We start from the raw sequence: 21141 nt of genomic DNA, 5'->3' as shown, positions 1-21141 counted from the left end.
CTGAGTGGGATGCCACCCACTATTAGGTATTTTATTTTGGTTTTATTAGCTAGCATTTATTTACTTTCGTTTTATTTCATTCAGATTTAAGAGACCCAAGTAGGAGGACCTTAATATCGACCGCCGACGAGACATCGACATCGCTCGACATAGACAAACGCACGACGATCGATGCAACACTTTCCCATCGATCGATATCTAATCCTGTCAGATGTATCTTCCTTACTTGTTACATTTCCTACATCATGAATTATTCAATCATAACTCCGGCTGAGTTACACTGGGACAGTGTAATTTAAGTCTGGGGGAGATTTACTGATATAATTTATTTTATTCTGATATAAAAGGAATTTTAATAAATTATGCTTAGCTATTGAAAATGGGACTATAATCTTATATTGATTTAAACTTGAATATCTAACCAATCTTTAGCACCATTTTAGATTTACTAATTGCAGATAGCACTATGGATGCTAAAGCAGATCAACCTATCAACTACACACTTGCCTTGACCGTATGAAGTAACCAAAGCTGATTTCCAACACTAAACCTGACATAACCGCTTGTCTAGGGGCTTGGTATACATGGGATCGGATTCTTCAGACAGGTCTGGAAGGTAACGCCTTGTGTAGATTATTTATCACATTTTCTCTCTCTAAATTTCGACCCTAGAATAGTTAGTGATTTATATCCTATTAAATAAAATAAAATAAATAATAAAAATAAGATCTATTGTTTATTTAGGAAGAGTCTGAACAGGACTTGGTGGCTAAAACCATTAAGGCTTGATTCATAAAGACTCCAATATAAGAGTTCGAAACAGGACTTGGAGGCGGCAATCTTCAAGGCTCGCTTTCGCAAAGAACTTTTGGATATAGGTCTAAAAGAAGTGAACAGAGCTTGGTGGCAACCACCATTAAGTTTTGATTCATGGAAGCCTGTCCAATCTTGGTCACTGATCCTGCAATGGAAGCAGACTTTGACTCAAGAGAGAAAATTAGAGAGAGAAATTAGGAACTAACTTTTACCTGCAGCTCCAGATATTTGTCTGAATTCCTTGCATCCTATGATCGATACCTCCAAGGTAAAGCATTCACTTTATATTTATGCTAAGAAATGAAGTCAGTAGAGGGGATGTCAGACGTGAATTGATGAGTTGTGTTATGTTAGAAATGGTTGCTAAGCTAGGATATTGCATAGTGTGCTTCTATGATTAGGACTTTTTAGATGTGGTTGCAAAATTGTTGAGGAAAAGATTTCTATGCTTTAAAATCTGTAGTCCCTAATATTTTCAAACCTCTTTCAGAGAGACTGCCTGTATGTTTTGCTTGAGGACAAGCAAAATGGTAAGTCTGGGGAGTTGATATACCTTGGATTTGACCCGTTTTCATCCATGGTATATAGGTGTTTTACTATATATATATCTATGTTTTCTACTCTTCTAGGTATGTTTTCAGGTTCAGGTGCATTTTGGAGTGAAGCTATGACTTTGGAGCCTTTTGGAGCTTAAAGGACATTTCATCCGAGCTGACCATGTAGAGGTCGACGAGAGGAAGAACAATCGATCGATGCGCATCAGTGCTGTCGATCGACACCAAGAGATGCCTCGACAGATGAAGATTAATATCGATCGATGTACACAAGTACCATCGATCGATGTCGAGACATTGGACATGCGATATTTTGGATCCAGCGGACTTGAAGCCCAAGTCCAAGTAAAATTACGAAAATGCCCTGACGAGTTTTTAACCTAGTAGATTATATACCGCCTAAGTGTTTTGACGGCAGAAGAGAGCTTTATGTTACAGTTTTACTTTGAGAGAGAAGAGAGAGTTTTGGAGAGAAGATCACTTGTGATTGGAACTCCTTGTTTTCATTTCTTTTCATCTATACTATGAATTCCCATTTCTTCATTGTTATGAATTGCTTTGCTATGTCTGAGTAGTTCATTTATTAGATCTAGGGTTCAGATAGGTTTGTGGGATTAGCCCCAAACAATAGATCTGCCTTGTTGTGATATTCATGATAGATTTGTTTTTATTGCTTGTTTTAGCCTTGCTAACTAGAACTTGATCATAGGATTGCATACTCAAGCACCCTTGTTATCCCATCCTGACATCTATCAATCATATTAGGACTGCTAGAGAGGGCTAACCGCCAATTTAGTATCTTAATAGGGCATATCATACTCGGGCATAGGCCTGGCTAGAACCCGTCGATCGATGTCCTTAACTGACCATCGGTCGACCTAGGCAAAGGTGTATCGGTCGACGTCCCAATAGGACTGTCGATCGACACTCTTTCGTTGTCAACATACTAACTGCTGAGACACGAGATCTAGCCTGTTAACCAGTGCGACAGCTGATCACTGAGTTAAGCGATTGAGCTCTAACATATCATGCATGCAACAAATAGGCATCTATAGATATTATAATCTCCAACACTTGAATAGTGGCTTTGCATCTAATATCATTTCCAATCAAGTTACATTTACTATTTACTTCGCTTGTTACTATATTTATTTCATTTAAACATTTACAACTCTTAGAATTAATAAACACTAGATTTAATTGTTCCCTAGCTCCTTGTGGATTCGATCCCTAAGTACTACATCTGAATCTCTTTTGATGAGAGTAACACTCCTTAGGTAATTTGAGTGGTATCACATAACATGTCCATGACCAGTTCTATGTCTTTAATCAGGTTATTATCACTAATCATATGATGAGATGCACCAGAATCAATGATCAAAGGTTTATGCATGTTTCTAGTAATATCAGTCCTTGATAGTTCATTTTGTTTTATCAGGTTTCCTAGTAATCCAAACATTTTACTAGTTATACGAGGCTCACTAGCAGTAGTGTAGGCGCTTTTAAAAATATCTAGTAAGTTATTTGTATTATTAGGATTACTAGCAGCAGTGTAAGAGCTTTTAAAAATGTCTAGTAATTTATCAGTATTACTAGGCAATGTATGAGCAGCATATGAGTATCCAAGGGTATTTCCGAGGGTGTTACCAGACTCCTTAAGAGCTTTGAAGAAGGCTTCAAGATCAGCTCTCTTGAACACCTCCTTATCCATACCCTTTCCAATCCGTTGATGAGACGCCAAGGCTCTACCTTCACTTTCACCCACCTTAGCGCCTGAGCTAGCTCTGGATGAATCAACACCATTTGCTTCAGCAGAAAGATGAGCCTTTGCTTCCCTATCCTTGTTGACTCCGCGTGGCCTGAGGTGAGGATGTAGGATCCAACACTCACTCTTCTTGTGACATGTCCTCTTGCAATGCTCACAGCTTTCCTCATACTTTTCATACTTCCTTCCAGAGCCTCTGTATGCAGCCTTGTTTGCTTGCATTCCTTCAGCTTGATGAGCCATAGTAAGCTCACCCTTGCTTCCAAACATGCCAAGAGATCCCTCCTCCTTCTGAAGTTGTGCGCATACTTTCTCCATGGATGGTAGGTTAGGCGATCTCAAGATGTGTTTGATGACATCCTTGTAGCAAGGATCCAATGTCATCAACAACCCAAACACTTGATCTTGTTCTCTTCTTTCCATAAGAGCTGCTTGATCAGTGTTGTTAGGTCTTAGACTTTCAAGTTCAGACCATAATGATCCAAACTTTCCCATGTGTTTGGTGAGCTCTCCTCTATCTTGCTTCATGGAGTTAATGACTCTCTTCAGCTCAAACACACGGCTGATGTTGGAGACGTTTCCAAACGTCTTTGAGAGGGTCTCCCACAAGTGTTTGGGAGTCTCACAGTAGCTGTAAGCTTCAAGAAGAGGAACATCAAGAGATCCTTGCAGCACAGAGAGCACCATCAAGTCTTCTTGTACCCACTTCTTGGCTTCAACTTTGGTGAGAGTCTTTTCCTCTTCACCTTCTTCAGTTTCTTTGGCCACTGGCTTCGAACCATCATCAGTGATGTGGCTCCACAGCCCTAGCCTTCCAATGGCAGTCTTCACCAATCTAGACCACAAGAGGTAGTTTGAACAACCCTTCAACGCAACCGGGACAGTAACTAGCTTGCTGAAGTTGTTTCCCTCCATCTTCTCTTGCTTGAACCAGAAATGGCCAGAAAGCTTCAAACTTGCAACTCAGCTGAAGAACACACAGTACCAGACTTCAAGAACACACGAACTCAAAGGATAGCACCACAGGACTCAACTTTATCACACAGCTTCACGAAATCCTCAAGAACACAAGAGCAAGAACACAAGGACACACGAGCTAGAGAAAGAAAGAAATGGAACGAGGTTTCTCAATACCAAAGCCAACCTGGCTCTGATACCATATGATTTTAGAGAATAGAGTAGGTACTGAGAGATTAAAGGTAGATTAGAGAAGGTTAATGGGAGATTTGTAGAGAGATTAGGTAGTAATCATGTTTAAGAGTATTTAAGAATCATCATGAACAAGAGAGAGAGAGTCTAGAGAGATAATCCCATACTTCTTAATTATTAATCTGATCAGAGCTTACAATATATATGAGGAGGCAACACTAGGATGAAGGTTTCATAAAGTGGCACTATTACAAGAGATAAGGTTTGCTTTAATTCAAACCATCCAATGAGCTTCTTCCTGGTCAATAAAGCTCCTTTTGCTTTATCCAGCTCTTCTCCAGCCTGTCACATGCGCCTCCTCTTCCCTTGCAACGGTCAGCTAAGGGAATATGGCTTCTCTTCTTCTTCCAAAGTTACCCGGGTAACTAGTATAACTACTATACTAATATTACTAGGGTAACTTGGGTTTGCCCTTTGTAAGTTACTCGGGTAACTAGTATTACTACGCCATGTACGGCCTTTTCATCATACTCAACTCCTCATGTCTTTCTCTTCCTATATATTGATCTCATCAAAACAAAACACAGCGTCATGATGGTTTCAGAGGATGTAAGTGCAATAATCCAAGGCGAAACCCCGGTTAAGAGACCTGATCCGGGCAGTTTTGTTCTAGATTGCAATATACGACACAAGAGATTTCCTCGATCCTCTGTGATTTAGGTTCCAGCGTGAACCTTATGTCGCATTCTGTCGCGATATCCCCGGGATACGACAAGTTCAAGCCTACCAAAATAACTTTAGTTCTTGCCGACAGATCCGTTAGAATACCTGAGGGGTACTTGACGACATGCGAATAAAAATTAACAACTGTCACGTACCTACGGATTTCGTTGTTCTGAAATACCAAAATGAACAGAAAGATCCCGTCATTTTAGGTAGACCATTCCTAGCTACAGCTTGTGCTATCATCAATGTCAAGGAAGGTAGGATATGTCTAAGCATTGGAAACATTCCGATGACCTTCGACATGGAAAAGCTGATTAGACGACCCTTGATCGATAAACAAACTTCCAACGTAGATGATATCTCTGAGTTGGCTGAAGAATCTTTCATATATTTGTGCTCAGATGATCTCCTGGAGAAAGTACTTACGTCCAGTGTTGACAGCAGAGCTGAGGAATACACACGATTGATGGACGCAAAAGTATGGAAGTAGAAAATGTTGATGACATAAGGGATGACGTTTCGGAAATCAACGTTGATAGATATTTTAAAAAAGTTTTCGATCAGCAATCATCTTCTTTAGAAGATTGGGATCCCGAAAAAGCACCAAAGATTGAGTTAAAGCAACTACCTGCTGGACTCACATATGCTTATCTCTATAAAGATTAATACCCCGTCATCGTGAACGCCAACCTTACCAACGGAGAACTTGTGTTGTTATTAAACAAGCTGCAAAAATATAGGAAAGCCCTCGGATAGTCTGTCGATGATATTCCTGGTATCTCTCCAGATCTGTGCATGCACCGGATTCACCTAGAAGACGATTCAAAATCGTCAGTGGAACACCAAAGGCCGCTAAACCCAAACTTAAAAGAATTTGTTAAAAAAGGAAATAATCAAACTTTTAGATGTCGGTGTCATTTACCCGATTTCAGATAGCAATTGGGTTAACCCCGTGCATGTCGTACCAAAAAAGGGCGGAATCACTGTGGTAAAGAATGATAAAAAAAGAAACTCATCCCAAAGTTAACTGTCATCGGACATCGGAAGTGTATCGACTATAGGAACTTGAACGCAGCCACAAGGAAAGATCACTTCCCTTTACCCTTCATTGATCAAATGTTAGAAAGATTGGCAAACCACCAATATTTTTTTTTCTTGACGGTTACTCCGGATTATTCCAATTCCCTATACATCCTGACGATCAAGAAAAGAAAACTTTTACATGCCCTTACGGAACATTCGCATATCGCAGAATGCCTTTCAGTCTTTGTAATGCTCCAGCCACTTTCCAACGTTGCATGATGTCAATCTTCACAGACATGATTGAGGACTTCATGGAAGTTTTTATGGACGATTTCTCTGTGTATGGATCCAGTTTCAAAAACTGTCTCGATAACCTATGTAAAGTTCTGGCAAGACGTGAAGAAAAGAACCTCTTTCTAGATTGGGAAAAATGCCACTTTATAGTTAACGATGGAATCGTCCTAGGACATAAAGTGTCCGCTGCTGGTATAGAAGTGGATCGGGCAAAGATTGAGGTAATGACCTGCCTGCCTGCACTTAAGAACGTTACGTGAGAAGTTTTCTTGGGCATGCCGGTTTCTGTAGGAGGTTCATACAAGATTTTAGCAAAATCGCTAGACCTCTCACCTCCCTCCTCTGTAAAGAAGTTAAATTCGACTTCACACTAGAATGCGTAAAATCTTTTAACGAGATAAAGAAAGCCCTGATAACTGCCCCCATCGTACAAGCACCTGACTGGAATTTTCCTTTTGAAATTATGTGTGATGCGAGCGATTTCGAAGTAGGAGCAGTTCTAGGCCAAAGGAAAGACAAAAAGCTACATGCAGTTTACTATGCCAGTCGAACACTCGATGAGGCACAACGGAATTATGCAACAACATAAAAAGAACTGCTTGTTGTAGTTTATGCATTTAAAAAGTTCTGCCAATACCTGGTTGGCTCGCGCGTCATCGTTTATACTGACCACGCTGCGATCAAATATTTAATGCAAAAGAAAGATGCGAAACCATGACTCCTGCGACGGATCCTTCTACTCCAAGAATTCGATATTGAGATTAAAGATAAAAGAGGAGTAGAAAACGGAGTTGCAGATCATCTTTCCCGAATACAAATAGAAGATGACGTTCCGATCGATGATTTCATGCAAACAGAAAACGTTTACCAGATGGATTCATTCATCCAAAATGTATGTCTCACTCTTGAGGAAGTGTTGATCGACGACAGCGATGCAATGTCGATCAATATTGACAACGCTATGTTGATCGATACTCTAGATGATCCAAATAAAGAAATAAATCCCATAACCCTCACCTTCGATATAAAATTAAATGCGTATAACGAGCTGCACCCTGACCATGATTCCCTCGTAGACGAAAGTCTGTATCGGGAAGTGCACGCAGTTGGAAAAAGTTCAAAGACCAGACATTGGTACTCTGATATAGTGAACTATCTAGCTGATGACATAGAACCCGAAGAGTTGAGAGCCTATACAAGGAAGAAGTTTTTGAGAGAAGTTAGGAGATATCATTGGGACGAACTATATCTCTACAAACACTGCTCTGACGGGATGTATAGACGCTGCGTCGCCGAAACTTAAATCCACATATTTTATTCCAAAGCCATGGATCTGATTACGCTGGACATTTTGCAACCTTTAAAATGGTATCAAAAATTCTTCAGGCAGGATTCTGGTGGCCAACTATGTTCCGTGATGCTTGTGCATTCATAGCACAATGCGACATATGTCAACGAAGGGGAAAAATCAATAAAAGACATGAAATGGAACATAAATCTATTCTAGAAGTAGAAGTATTCGACTGTTGGGGAATAGATTTCATGGGTCCTTTCCCTTCTTCTTACGAGAACAAATACATCCTAGTCGCTGTTGATTATGTGTCAAAATGGGTTGAGGCGGTAGCTTCCCAACAAACGACGCATCCGTAGTTATCAAACTTTTTAAAAGCATTATCTTCCTGAGATTTGGAATTCCCCGAATAGTTATAAGTGACGGTGGATCCCATTTCATTAAGAAAGTTTTTGAAGGATTACTCCGTAAGAATGGAGTGCACCATAGAGTTTCTACACCATACCACCCGCAAACGAGCGGGCAGGTAGAAGTCTCAAATCGATAGATCAAAGAAATGTTAGAAAAAACTGTGGGAACATCTAGAAAAGATTGGTCTAGAAAGTTGGACAATGCACTCTTGGCTTACCAGACTGCCTTCAAAACTCCTTTAGGAACCACCCCATTTCACCTGCTATATGGAAAAACATGTCACTTACCGGTTGAGCTGGAACACAAGGCAGCATGGGCTATTAAATTATTAAATTTCGACATCAAGCCAGCTGCTAAAAGGAGGCTCATACAGCTTAACGAACTGGATGAGATTAGACATTTAGCCTATGAGAATTCAAAGATATACAAAGAAAAAACGAAAGCATATCATGATAAAAAAATCATTTCCAGACACTTTGAGTCAAATGACCAGGTTCTCCTATATAACTCTCGGCTAACGCTGTTTCCCAGAAATCTCTGATCTCGTTGGTCAGGTCCTTTCACTGTTGTGAACGACAATCCTTATGGAGCCATTACGCTTCTAAATAATAAAAGAGACAAATTCACGGTAAATGCCCAACGATTAAAGCACTATTGGGCTAAACCGCCAAATATCAGGACTATAAAATTAGACACCCTTCCCGATAATTAGAGAAATCGAACGTCGAGTCAAGCTAAAGACTTGAAATAAGCGCTGAATGGGAGGCAACCCATTTTTATTATTCGAATTTTTAGAATTTTTAGGATAAAAAACAAATTTATCAGAAAACAAAGCGCCTGTCGACGGACGACGACACCTCTTCATCGATCGACATCGAATGAACAGACACGGGCTCATTTCAGTCGACACTTAAGTCGACATTCGCACAAACCCGGAAACCCTACGAAAACGCTCCCATATCTTTTCTCTCTCGTTTTCTGGCCAAATCCAACGATTCTTTTGCTCAATCAACCCGATTTTCAACCCTCTATCTGCTTAGATCGCTTAACTCACGCATCATTGTGGTATGAACATGAAATTTTCTAAATTTTTGTTCTTGCTAGGGGAATACTCATATTCTTAGTAGATAAAGAAAGTTTAGGTTTAGAATGAGAATCGATCGATGTTGATAATGGGGTATCGATTGATGGTAGACGTTTGTCTGCTGAATTAGGGTTTTTGGATCGAATGCTTCTCCTAGATGTTCCTTCCGATTGCTGTATGGGAGCATTCATCTTTTCTGCTTCTGTTTCGTGAGAAGTAATCTGGGGTGCAAAACTCCTTATATAGGTATTGGTAAACCTATGTGGAATTGGAATATTCCCGTTTTCCTTTTCTAAGGCGGCGGCTTTAATATCGATCGATGTACCAGGTGTGGTATCGATTGATGCAGATGATCGTTTTGCCGGATGAGGGTGAGAATCGAGACCAATGATGAGTAGATTCTGTCGATCGATGGTGGAGGCGTGTTGTTGAAGGAATGGGTTGAATATCTTTCATCCTGCATAGCAATCTCTGTAGCTCTTTCCTTCCAGTAATCCTCATCATACTCCTCAGTGGGATCCTCATTGGATGAAAGAAACACAGTCTCCACTGCAAAACTGTCATGGAATTCACTATCTGGCCAACTGCCTATGGAATAGTCATCTCGTCTGTTCTTGTTGGGTTGTTGAAAGGTCGGTTTCATACTCTGCTCCACAATGGCATGCTGCAATGTAGCCAAGATCATTTCCCCACGAGGTTGACCAGTTGTCTCACAACTCGAACTAGGTCATAGTGGACCTTTGGATCTATCAGTGTCAGACACAATCTGGTTTTGTTCATGTCACATACAGCTCCTACTGTAGCTAGGAAAGCTCTCTCAAGCAGTAGTGAAGAGTTCCAGTTAAGCTTGATATCAAGGACATGAAAATCTACTGGGACAAGGGCATTACCAATCTGTACCTCAAGGTCTCTTATGATGCCTCCTGAGCTCCTTTCTGAAAGATCCACAAAGGTGAAAGATTCTGATGAGGGCTCTATTTTCAGACCCAGCTGGTCTGCAATAACCTTAGGTAGGATATTGACTGATGCACCTGTGTCACAAAGTGCATGGGGAAATTCAATACCCTTTACCAACATGGTATTGCAAACTTCCCAGGATCACTCTTCTTCTTCAATGTGATCCTTAGTTTCATCCTTTCCCTAACATGATGAAACATTCTCCTAATGTCCTCCTAAGTTTCCTTAGTCTCCCTGAAGAACATCCACAACCGGTGTGTGAAATAAACTTCATCAAATTGTTTCTCTACTGGGATGCTGAGGACTCTCTTATTGAAACCATCCATCTCCTTCTCATTAGCTTTTCTCTTAAGGTGTTTAGGAATCTTTTCCTTCCTTTTCCTTAAGACTCTTCCATTAATTGCCTCATCAAATTGCATAGGCTCTGGTGTAGTGTCTAAAGGGTTGGTTGTAGGTTCTGGTGGGTTTGCTAAAGATTTAGGAGGTGGTCTGAGTGTGTTCATTTGGTTACTATCAATTGATGGTAATCGCACTCGGTGGGTGAGAGGTGCCCGTCGATCGATGGGAGGTGAGGGGGGTCGATCGATGTCGGTCTCCCTTTGTCGATCGATGGCTCGCTAATGTGGTCGATCGATTTTGACGTAGAAAGGGGAGGGTGGGTGAGGGTATTTTTCTGCAAATTCCTCATGGGTCATGATTCGAACTGGTCTACACTCCGCAGTCGATTCAGCAGATGACGTCGATCGATGTCTAGAGTAATCCGTCGATCCATCTTCGTCCTGGTCTGTCGAGCGATGTGCATCCATTGACATCGGTCGACACCGTTGAGATCCGCCGAAACTCATGGAGCTTTCAACTTCGAAGTCTCATTCTCCAAGCTTCTCATGCTTCACCACTTGCTAGAAATCATCATCTAGGATGGCATTTGATATACCTTGGATTTGACCCGTTTTCATCCATGGTATATAGATGTTTTACTATATATATATATATATATATATATCTATGTTTTCTACTCTTTCAGGTATGTTTTCAGGTTCAGGTGCATTTCAGAGTAAAGCTATGACTTTGGAGCATTTTGGAGCTTAAAGGACATTTCACCCGAGCTGACCACGTAGAGGTCGACGAGAGGAAGAACAATCGATCGATGCGCATCAGTGCTGACGATCGATACCAGGAGATATCTCGACAGATGAAGATTAATATCGATCGATGTACACAAGTACCATCGATCGATGTCGAAACATTAGACACGCGTCATTTTGGATTCAGCAGACTTAAAACCCAAGGCCTAGCCAAATTACGAAAATGCCCTGACGAGTTTTTAACCTAGTAGATTATATACTGCCTAAGTGTTTTGACGGCAGAGAGCTTAGAGAAAGAGCTTAGAGAGACCATTTTTGTTACAAGTTTTACTTTGAGAGAGAAGAGAGTTTTGGCGAGAAGATCACTTGTGATTGGAACTCCTTGTCATCATTTCTTTTCATTGTTGGGGTCAAAATCGGTCACGACGGAATCAATGTCTGAAAGTCCGTAAAAATCAGCATAAACGTTTTTACGAAAAGTAATCTTCGTAAAGATATCTTTACTAAGAGCCTTGCAGTAAAATATCGTCCAAATCTCAATCGACCACTAAATACCGATTGTCCGAAGGCAACGGACATGTATCCAAATCGGCCGCGGACAAACTCAAGTATGGAAATCAGACCGCGGACAAGGCAAGCTCGATCGATAAGCGGTGACCAAGCATGCACACAGCTCGGTCGCTACGTAGCGACCGAGCGTCCGTCCCGCTCGGTCACTACGTAGCGACCGAGTCCGAGCCAAGCTCGGTCGCTACGTAGCGACCGAGCATAGACCGAGCTCGAGCCAAGCTCAGTCGCTACATAGCGACCGAGCGTCCGTCTCGCTCGGTCGCTATGTAGCGACCGAGCCCGAGCCAAGCTCGGTCGCTATGTAGCGACCGACCTCGAGCCAAGCTCGGTCGCTACGTAGCGAACAGGCTCGAGCCAAAGTTTGGTCGCTGCGTAGTGACCGAGCTCTTCCGAACATCGGTACGACATCAGTACATGCATTCTCGTCAAACCTTCAAATGTTATCTCCCGAAGACCGTAGCGAGCTCAGTCTATATTTTCTGCTATTCTAAATCATCGATCAAACTTCGCGGATTAGAAACCGCGGAAAGTTCTTTCCTTGTCGAAAGAAATCGTAGTAAACGCTTCGAGTCGGAAGACGGCCCAAAGGGACCTAAAACACGACTCGAGGCCCATCCTGCGATTTCTTAACCAAAATCCCGTAAACCACAGCACGGTTTACGCTTGGTCCACAAGGAAGGATAAATGTCAAGTTTCCGCGGATAAATACGGAAGTTTTGAAGATAATTGTGAAAATCGGGAAAAATGGAATATCTCCATTTTTATGCTATGACGGCTTAAGGGCAGAAGAGTAAAAGCGTAAACCAACCTTGGAGCTAGTATATAAGGAGTCCTAGGCGAGGAGCATGAAGGAGAACGTTTTAGATTCGGAATTCTTTGCACTTAGAAACTTTAGGCTTTATTCTCGACAAGTTCGGTTTCTATGACTGGCACTCAATTACTAGACGAACTCGCCCAGGCAGTTCGATCTCTTGTCCAGCTTTATCAATTGAACTACGTTCGGCTTGATCCTCGAAAGGGGTACGTAGGCAGCCTTTAACAAGGTTCAGTCCGAAATCAATCTAAGCCTTTTAGATATCTTTTTTGTCCTTTGTTATCGAGCTGCGACTCAACTAGGATTAGGGTTTTATGTTGCTAGAACTAGGTAACTCGCTGACGGCCCCTGCGGCCAAAGCCTTTGTATTCTCTTGTAATGATCGCAACGCTCTTACGCGAATTCGAAATAAGATCTACTTTCTTTGTAAATTCGTTTTATCATGTTTTCTCAAATTTTCTGCATTTTTTTGGTTACTTGTCGTTGGCTCTCGCAGAGATCCGGGTCCTCTGATAAATTAGGGTTTTCCTAGTTTCCTTATTTAAACGGAAATCGACAGTGCGAATTTCAGTTCCCATAGTTTGGCGCTAGAAGGAGGGGGGGGGGGTTACGGATTACTCTTACTCATGGCCACAAAACGCTTGATCGAAACTATGTCTGGATATATGAAAGACAAACTCGCAGCACTGACTGCTCCTATGTTCAACAAAATTGAAAACCTTGCTGCGACCTTCCGCCACAGGAAGAGCACTAAAACAAGCTCGCGATTTCTCTTTCTAAACGTAAAGGGAAACGATAAATCTTATCAAATCCCGTGAGTTTGGCTCATTATCGAACAAAAGAAATCTCGATGCGTAAGGGTTTTACCAAAACACGTTTTCCGTTGACATTTCGAAAGGATAAAACTTGTTCTCCCAAAAACCGCTGAAAACCCCTAGGTTAATCGCGGAAAAAGGAAACACAACAAAACGATTACCTAGCTCGGTCGCTACGTAGCGACCGAGCATGCACACTGCTCGGTCGCTACGTAGCGACCGAGCACGCACACCGCTCGGTCGCTACGTAGCGACCGAGCACACACACCGGTCGGTCGCTACGTAGCGACCGATCACGCACACCGCTCGGTCGCTACGTAGCGACCGAACGCGCACACCGCTCGGTCGCTACGTAGCGACCGAGCACGCACACCGCTCGGTCGCTACGTAGCAACCGAGCATGCACACCGCTCGGTCGCTACGTAGCGACCGAGCACGCACACCGCTCGGTCGCTATGTAGCGACCGAGCACGCACAGAGCTCAAGCCAACTCTCCACTCGCTACGTAGCGACCGGTAAGGCCTCAGAAATGTCCTCCTCTGGGTTCTCTTGTGAATCCTCATCACCACACTTTTCGTTTCGTCTCAATCGGAGTTTTCGTTGAGATTTTACGACGAAAACAATTAGGACTCATCTTGGCTTGCTTCCACTCGCTACGTAGCGACCTGTCAGGCCGTCAGTCGCTACATAGCGACCTGTAAGGCCTCAGAAAGGTCCTTCTTTGGGTTCTCTTTTGAATCCTTATCGAAACGCTTTTCGTTTCGTCTCAATCCGAGTTTCCGTTGAGATTTTACGACGAAAACAAGTAGGACTCTTCTTGGCTTGCTTCCACTCACTACGTAGCGACCTGTCAGACCGTCAGTCGCTACGTAGCGACCTGTAAGGCCTCAGAAAGGTCCTTCTTTGGGTTCTCTTTTGAATTCTCATCGAAACGCTTTTCGTTTCGTCTCAATCGGAGTTTCCGTTGAGATTTTACGACGAAAACAAGTAGGACTCTTCTTGGCTTGCTTCCACTCGCTACGTAGCGACCTGTCAGGCCGTCAGTCGCTACATAGCGACCTGTAAGGCCTCAGAAAGGTCCTCCTTTGGGTTCTCTTTTGAATCCTCATCGAAACGCTTTTCGTTTCGTCTCAATCGGAGTTTCCGTTGAGATTTTACGACGAAAACAAGTAGGACTCTTCTTGGCTTGCTTCCACTCGCTACGTAGCGACCTGTCAGACCGTCAGTCGCTACGTAGCGACCTCTAAGGCCTCTGAGAGGTTCTCCTTTGGGTTCTCTTTTGAATCCTCATCGAAACGCTTTTCGTTTCATCTCAATCGGAGTTTCTGTTGAAATTTTACGACGAAACAAGTGGGACTCGTCTCGGCTCCCTTCCACTCGCTATAGCGACCGAGATGACATCCTCACTCGCTATAGCGACCTGTCAGGCCTCAAAGGGGTCCTCCTTTGCGTTCTCCTTTGAATCCTCATCGAAACGCTTTTCGTTTTGTCTCAATCGGAGTTTCCGTTGAGATTTTACGACGAAAACAAGTAAAACTCATCTCAAACTCCTTGGCTTGTTCCTGCTCGCCCTACCTCCATCTTTGCGTTCACTTTCGAATCTCGACAGAAACGTCTCTTGTTTCGCCTCGATTGAAGTTACCATTGAGACTTTATGATATAAAAAAAAAACCGCAAAGACCTGTTTCCTCGCATGGATTCAGATTAATCGTATAAAACGGCAACGGTTAACTTAACACCTTAGCCGCCTTAACTATACGATTACGTTGAACCTTTTTCGACGTCTTATCTAAGGAGAAGATAACAGTCAAGTTCGAAAGATAAATGTCAAGTTTCAAAGGATAAACACCAATATCGGAAATGGCGAACATACACGAGAATAGGAAACGGAAATGAGCACGCAAAACTGAGAAGGAACAAAACTGCATCTTCGAGAGAACTAAGGTATTTCCGACTTGAAATTTTTGAAATCAGACTTGGAATTTTCGTAGGAAATTACTTTGAGGCTGCCATAGAACTTTAGGGAACGTAAAACCTAGGCGGATAGTCTAGCGAACTAAGTTTTAAGCGATTTTTCCTGTCTCGATATATTGTTCCATAATTGTTCATCCAGATCTTGCAAACCGATCTAAACTCTCCGAAAGTCGAGAAACGATCGCCACGCATATCAAGCTCGCTTCCTAAAGAGAGAAAAAGTTAGAGACATGAACGTCGTCTTAAAACCGATTCGTTTCTGGCAATTTTCTCGGAACCGACATATCCCAAGTCGTTAACGTGGAAACAACCAAATCACAGTCCAAGCGTCGTCTATAAATCGCCCCGAATTATCGATCATTCCAAACATCAGAAGAGGAAACGTACACAACCCTCAAAGTATCGGTTCAACCGTTTTCTTTCGTAAAAAAAAAAGGGGAGTAGGTACGTATACTATACTCGTATACTCCCAAACTTCAAAAAACTTCTGCAAATCGTCAAGAATAGGCAAACGACAATCTTAATATTCGTCTAAACGCTAGCAACATATCCAGACGATCATGAACATAATCTCAAAAGCTATACATTATTTCTTGTCGCAATCATGCGTACAGAAAACTTGTACCAATATCAAACTGAAACTCGACGATTAGCCAAAGTATTGAAGCCTTTTCCACCTTCAGAAAGCCAGTTTCGTTTTAAAAATTTCTACGAGAAATCTTCAATCACCAAAGCATTTCTTTCAGTTTCCGTTGTACCAAGTAAGTCACGGAAAAGCATCGAAAACATTTGCGACAAAGAAAACTCGAGAATATATGTAGCATCGTGCACATTAAAAGGATCACTTTCCTCCCGATGGTTAGCTAGATCCACCTCTGGTTGACCAATTCGTTCAAGAAACGAATGTGTCATGAGAATCCTCTCGAAAAACCTATGAAAAACGTTCCGCGACTAGATCATATTGAAATAAACTTCGGTAATACTCCATGAGTAACTCCAAGCAACTTTCACCTAAGATCAAAATCACAGCAGGAACGTTTCTCGTAAAACCCGCAGAAACAATGCTACTTTGACATATGTATACATATCACTGATTTACGACCTTCGTAAAATCGGTGATATGATATGATAAATTATCGTATAGCCCACAGTCGGAAATCATATGATAAATTCCGTAACGAAACGAAGTCCTAACAACCAAACGGTTAACGGAAAATCTAAACTTTTCGAAAATTAACCAAGTTCAATACGCTCCACAATTCACTTTAAGCCCGCAACGTTTTAACCATAATACGCGGCATGTAAGGAAAAATTCGTAACAAAGCTTCTAGAGCTATACGAAACATCCTAAAAAATGCACGAAATACATCTCGGAAGGCCAACACTTCACAAAGCACTACGAAGGAAAACGCTTGTTCACATGGACAAATTTACACGACACCTCAGTCATAATTCCTCGATCGCAAATAAAACTATTAGCATCCAAACATGAACAATAATTTTGGCTGCGAACATTCGTAGTCAAACTAGAATGTTTTTCAAACGCATGGCTAAGACTAAACCCTTGCAACATCGCCAAATATCTTCAAGCCCGTGAACTTTTCAAGCACGAAACGTGGCATACGAAAGAATAACAAATCTTCAGCATCGCGAGACGTCGCAGATGCCTGAAGATTAGTTCTTTGACGAAATTTCCTTCCTCGATAAAAATACCTTCATGGAAGACCAAACAGTCATACGCACTAACATCTTCTCAAAAAATATTCTTCGCGAAGACTCGAAACGGTATTTTTTACCATTGAGTTTGTTGCTGATCACAACAAACTCTCAACGTCCTAAACAGACATAGCCATCTCACGAAGATGACTCTCTTACATCCGACACAAGGATAAAAGGAATCCAAAATTTTGGTCCAGCACTTCCGGTCTCCGGAGAGATGCTCGATTCGCATCAAACAAGTCGTATAAGCCGAGAACCTATCGGGGACTTTAAATCGATACGAATCAGGAAGAAATCGCAACAGGAAAAACGATAGCCGGCCAGTCACCGCACAATCCTTAAACCGAAAGTAAACCTAGGTCTTGCCCTAAACCCAGCGCACTGGTCTCTAACATCTCTAGGCATAGTATCAAACACTCTGATACGAGATCCCAAAATTTGTCTCTTTGCCAATGTTCGAACGTCTTCAGAAAATCCCGCAAGTTTACACACTGCGGAAAACTCTCGAAACAGATTATGGATATGGCAATTCACACAGAGTTAGATTACAAGACGACAACTCGTATTCTTCCCTCTACACCCATACAAAATGCCATCGGCAGCAACACACCTTATAACCGCTACATAAAAACTAGACCATAAAGGTCCTACTGGAAAACTAGTCATAAGAACCTTAACTCCAAGACGAACTACGAAAGGCATGATCCCTTCAACAAGGGTACGCAGGCAGCCGTCATAAGGCGCAGCCCCAATCTTATCGCGTTTTCTACTTTTAGGAGAGCGAGAAGACCTTTTCAACCATTAATTCCGCCTAACTCACCTAACTTGCCTAACTTGCGAAGCCACTCGCTAGAACCTCACGCTAGAAGCTCATGGTTCTAACGAGCTAGGGGGCTAACTGTTGGTGGGTCAAAATCGGTCACGACGGAATCAATGTCTGAAAGTCCGTAAAAATCAGCATAAACGTTTTTACGAAAAGTAATCTTCGTAAAGATATCTTTACTAAGAGCCTTGCAGTAAAATATCGTCCAAATCTCAATCGAACCACTAAATACCGATTGTCCGAAGGCAACAGACATGTATCCAAATCGGCCGCGGACAAACTCAAGTATGGAAATCAGACCGCGGACAAGCCAAGCTCGATCGATACGCGGCGACCAAGCATACACACAGCTCGGTCGCTACGTAGCAACCGAGTCTGAGCCAAGCTCGGTCGCTACGTAGCGACCGAGCGTCCGTCCCGCTCGGTCGCTACGTAGCGACCGAGCTTGGCTCGAGCTCGGTCGCTACGTAGCGACCGAGCGTCCGTCTCGCTCGGTCGCTACATAGCGACCGAGCCCGAGCCAAGCTCGGTCGCTACGTAGCGACCGAGCATCCGTCCCGCTCGGTCGCTACGTAGCGACCGAGCGTCCATCTCGCTCGGTCGCTACATAGCGACCGAGCCCGAGCCAAGCTCGGTCGCTACGTTGCGAACGGGCTCGAGCCAAAGTTCGGTCGCTGCGTAGTCACCGAGCTCTTCCGAACATCGGTACGACATCAGTACATGCATTCTCGTCAAACCTTCAAATGTTATCTCCCGAACACCGTAGCGAGCTCAGTCTATGTTTTCCGCTATTCTAAATCATCGATCAAACTTCGCGGATTAGAAACCGCGGAAAGTTCTTTCCTTGTCGAAAGAAATCGTAGTAAACGCTTCGAGTCGGAAGACGGCCCAAAGGGACCTAAAACACGACTCGAGGCCCATCCTGCGATTTCTTAACCAAAAGCCCGTAAACCACAGCACGGTTTACGCTTGGTCCACAAGGAATGATAAATGTCAAGTTTCCGCGGATAAATACGGAAGTTTTGAAGATAATTGTGAAAATCGGGAAAAATGGAATATCTCCATTTTTATGCTATGACGGCTTAAGGGCAGAAGAGTAAAAGCGTAAACCGACCTTGGAGCTAGTAAATAAGGAGTCCTAGGCGAGGAGCATGAAGGAGAACTTTTTAGATTCGGAATTCTTTGCACTTAGAAACTTTAGGCTTTATTCTCGACAAGTTCGGTTTCTATGACTGGCACTCAATTACTAGACGAACTCGCCCAGGCAGTTCGATCTCTTGTCCAGCTCTATCAATTGAACTACGTTCGGCTTGATCCTCGAAAGGGGTACGTAGGCAGCCTTTAACAAGGTTCAGTCCGAAATCAATCTAAGCCTTTTAGACATCTTTTTCGTCCTTTGTTATCGAGCTGCGACTCAACTAGGATTAGGGTTTTATGTTGCTAGAACTAGGTAACTCTCTGACGGCCCTTGCGGCCAAAGCCTTTGTATTCTCTTGTAATGATCGCAACGCTCTTACGCGAATTCGAAATAAGATCTACTTTCTTTGTAAATTCGTTTTATCATGTTTTCTCATATTTTCCGCATTTGTTTGGTTACTTGTCGTTGGCTCTCGCAGAGATCCGGGTCCTCTGGGAAATTAGGGTTTTCCTAGTTTCCTTATTTAAACGGAAATCGACAGTGCGAATTTCGGTTTCCACATTCATCTATACTATGAGTTTCTATTTCTTCATTGTTATGAATTGTTTTGCTATGTCTGAGTAGTTCAATTATTAGATCCAGGGTTCAGATAGGTTTGTGGGATTAGCCCCAAACTATAGATCTGCCTTGTTGTGATATTCATGATAGATTTGTATTCATTGCTTGTTTTAGCCTTGCTAACTAGAACTTGATCATAGGATTGCATATTCAAGCACCCTTGTTATCCCATCCTGACATCTATCTATCATATTAGGACTGTTAGAGAGGGCTAACCGCCAATTTAGTATCTTAATAGGGCATATCATACTCGCGCATAGGCATGGCTAGAACCCGTCGATCGATGTCCTCAACTGACTATCGGTCGACGTAGGCAAAGGTGTATCGGTCGATGTCCCAATAGGACCATCGATCGACACTTTCTCGTTGTCAACATACTAACCGTTGAGACATGAGATCTAGCCTGTTAACCCAGTGAAACATGCGACAGCTGATCACTGAGTTAAGCGATTGAGCTCTAACATATCATGAATGCAACAATTAGGTATCTATAGGTATTATAATCTCCAACACCTGAATAGTGGCCCTGCATCTAATATCATTTCCAACCAAGTTACATTTCCCTGATGCTAATGCTACAGGAGCTGCTCAACCTGTAGATGAGGACGCTCGATCGAAACCACTGGCCGACTACAATTGCCCAGATGAGTACTATTCCAACAGATCAGCTATTCGACTTCCGGAGATCCAGAAGCAGAATTTCGAGCTGAAGCCTCAATAATACACCCTAGTGTCGCAGATACCCTACTCTGGGTTACCGCACGAGGATCTAATCGCTGCTATTCGGATGGAAGGAGTCCCCAAAGACTAACTGTTGTGCAAGCTCTTCAGATACAAGGTGAATGGAGAAGCGATGCACTGGCTTAGGCAGCAACCCCCATGATCTTTAACATCCTGGGCCGACATCAAGAATGCTTTCTTACGAAACTTCTTCGATGAGGCATGCGCTGAAGAACTTCGGAACAAAATTTCCACATTCTCGCAGGAGGCTAGAGAGTACTTCAAAGATGTGTGGATTAGATTTAGGTTCTTCCAGCGAGACTGTCCACACCACGGATTTAACGAAGTGCAGCTGCTAAGCACTTTCTTCCGAGGTCTCACCTTACAGTATCAAATGGCTCTTGATACGGCGAGTGAAGGAAACTTCACTACTCGGAATCCGTTGGAAGCTGTGAGACTTATCGAAAACTTTGCTAACAGCAGCAGCACCAAAAACACTGACTCTGAACGGAAGAAGTTTGTAGCCTCTATCGGGAAGGAACAGATGGACGAAGTAAGAGCTAAGTTAGATGTGGTGCACGAGCTTCTTATAAAGCAAGTCTGTTCAGCTGAAGGAGAAGTAGCAGATACAGAAGGAGAAGAAAATGTGAACTACATCGGAGGTACCGGATTCCAGAAATTTGGAAACCAGGACGGAAACAGAAACTTCTTTGGAAATGGTCAAAGAAATAACCAGAGTTCACAATTTCAAAAACCTTTCAACAACAGCAAAAGATACTCGAACTATTACTACCA

The 21141-nt window shown here is 42.6% G+C and overlaps 1 non-coding gene across 1 annotated transcript; it reads right to left on the bottom strand.

Moving 5' to 3' along the window:
* Positions 1-20579: 20579 nt before the first annotated feature.
* LOC117129529 lies at positions 20580-20685 on the bottom strand. The gene has a single exon (XR_004453172.1). It is a non-coding gene; the product is annotated as a small nucleolar RNA R71 (small nucleolar RNA).
* Between the last annotated feature and the right edge of the window lie 456 nt (positions 20686-21141).

The sequence above is a fragment of the Brassica rapa genome, unplaced genomic scaffold (genome assembly GCF_000309985.2).
Source record: "Brassica rapa cultivar Chiifu-401-42 unplaced genomic scaffold, CAAS_Brap_v3.01 Scaffold0008, whole genome shotgun sequence".
NCBI classification, from domain to species: Eukaryota; Viridiplantae; Streptophyta; class Magnoliopsida; order Brassicales; family Brassicaceae; genus Brassica; species Brassica rapa.
This window is presented reverse-complemented; position numbering and strand designations above follow the sequence as displayed.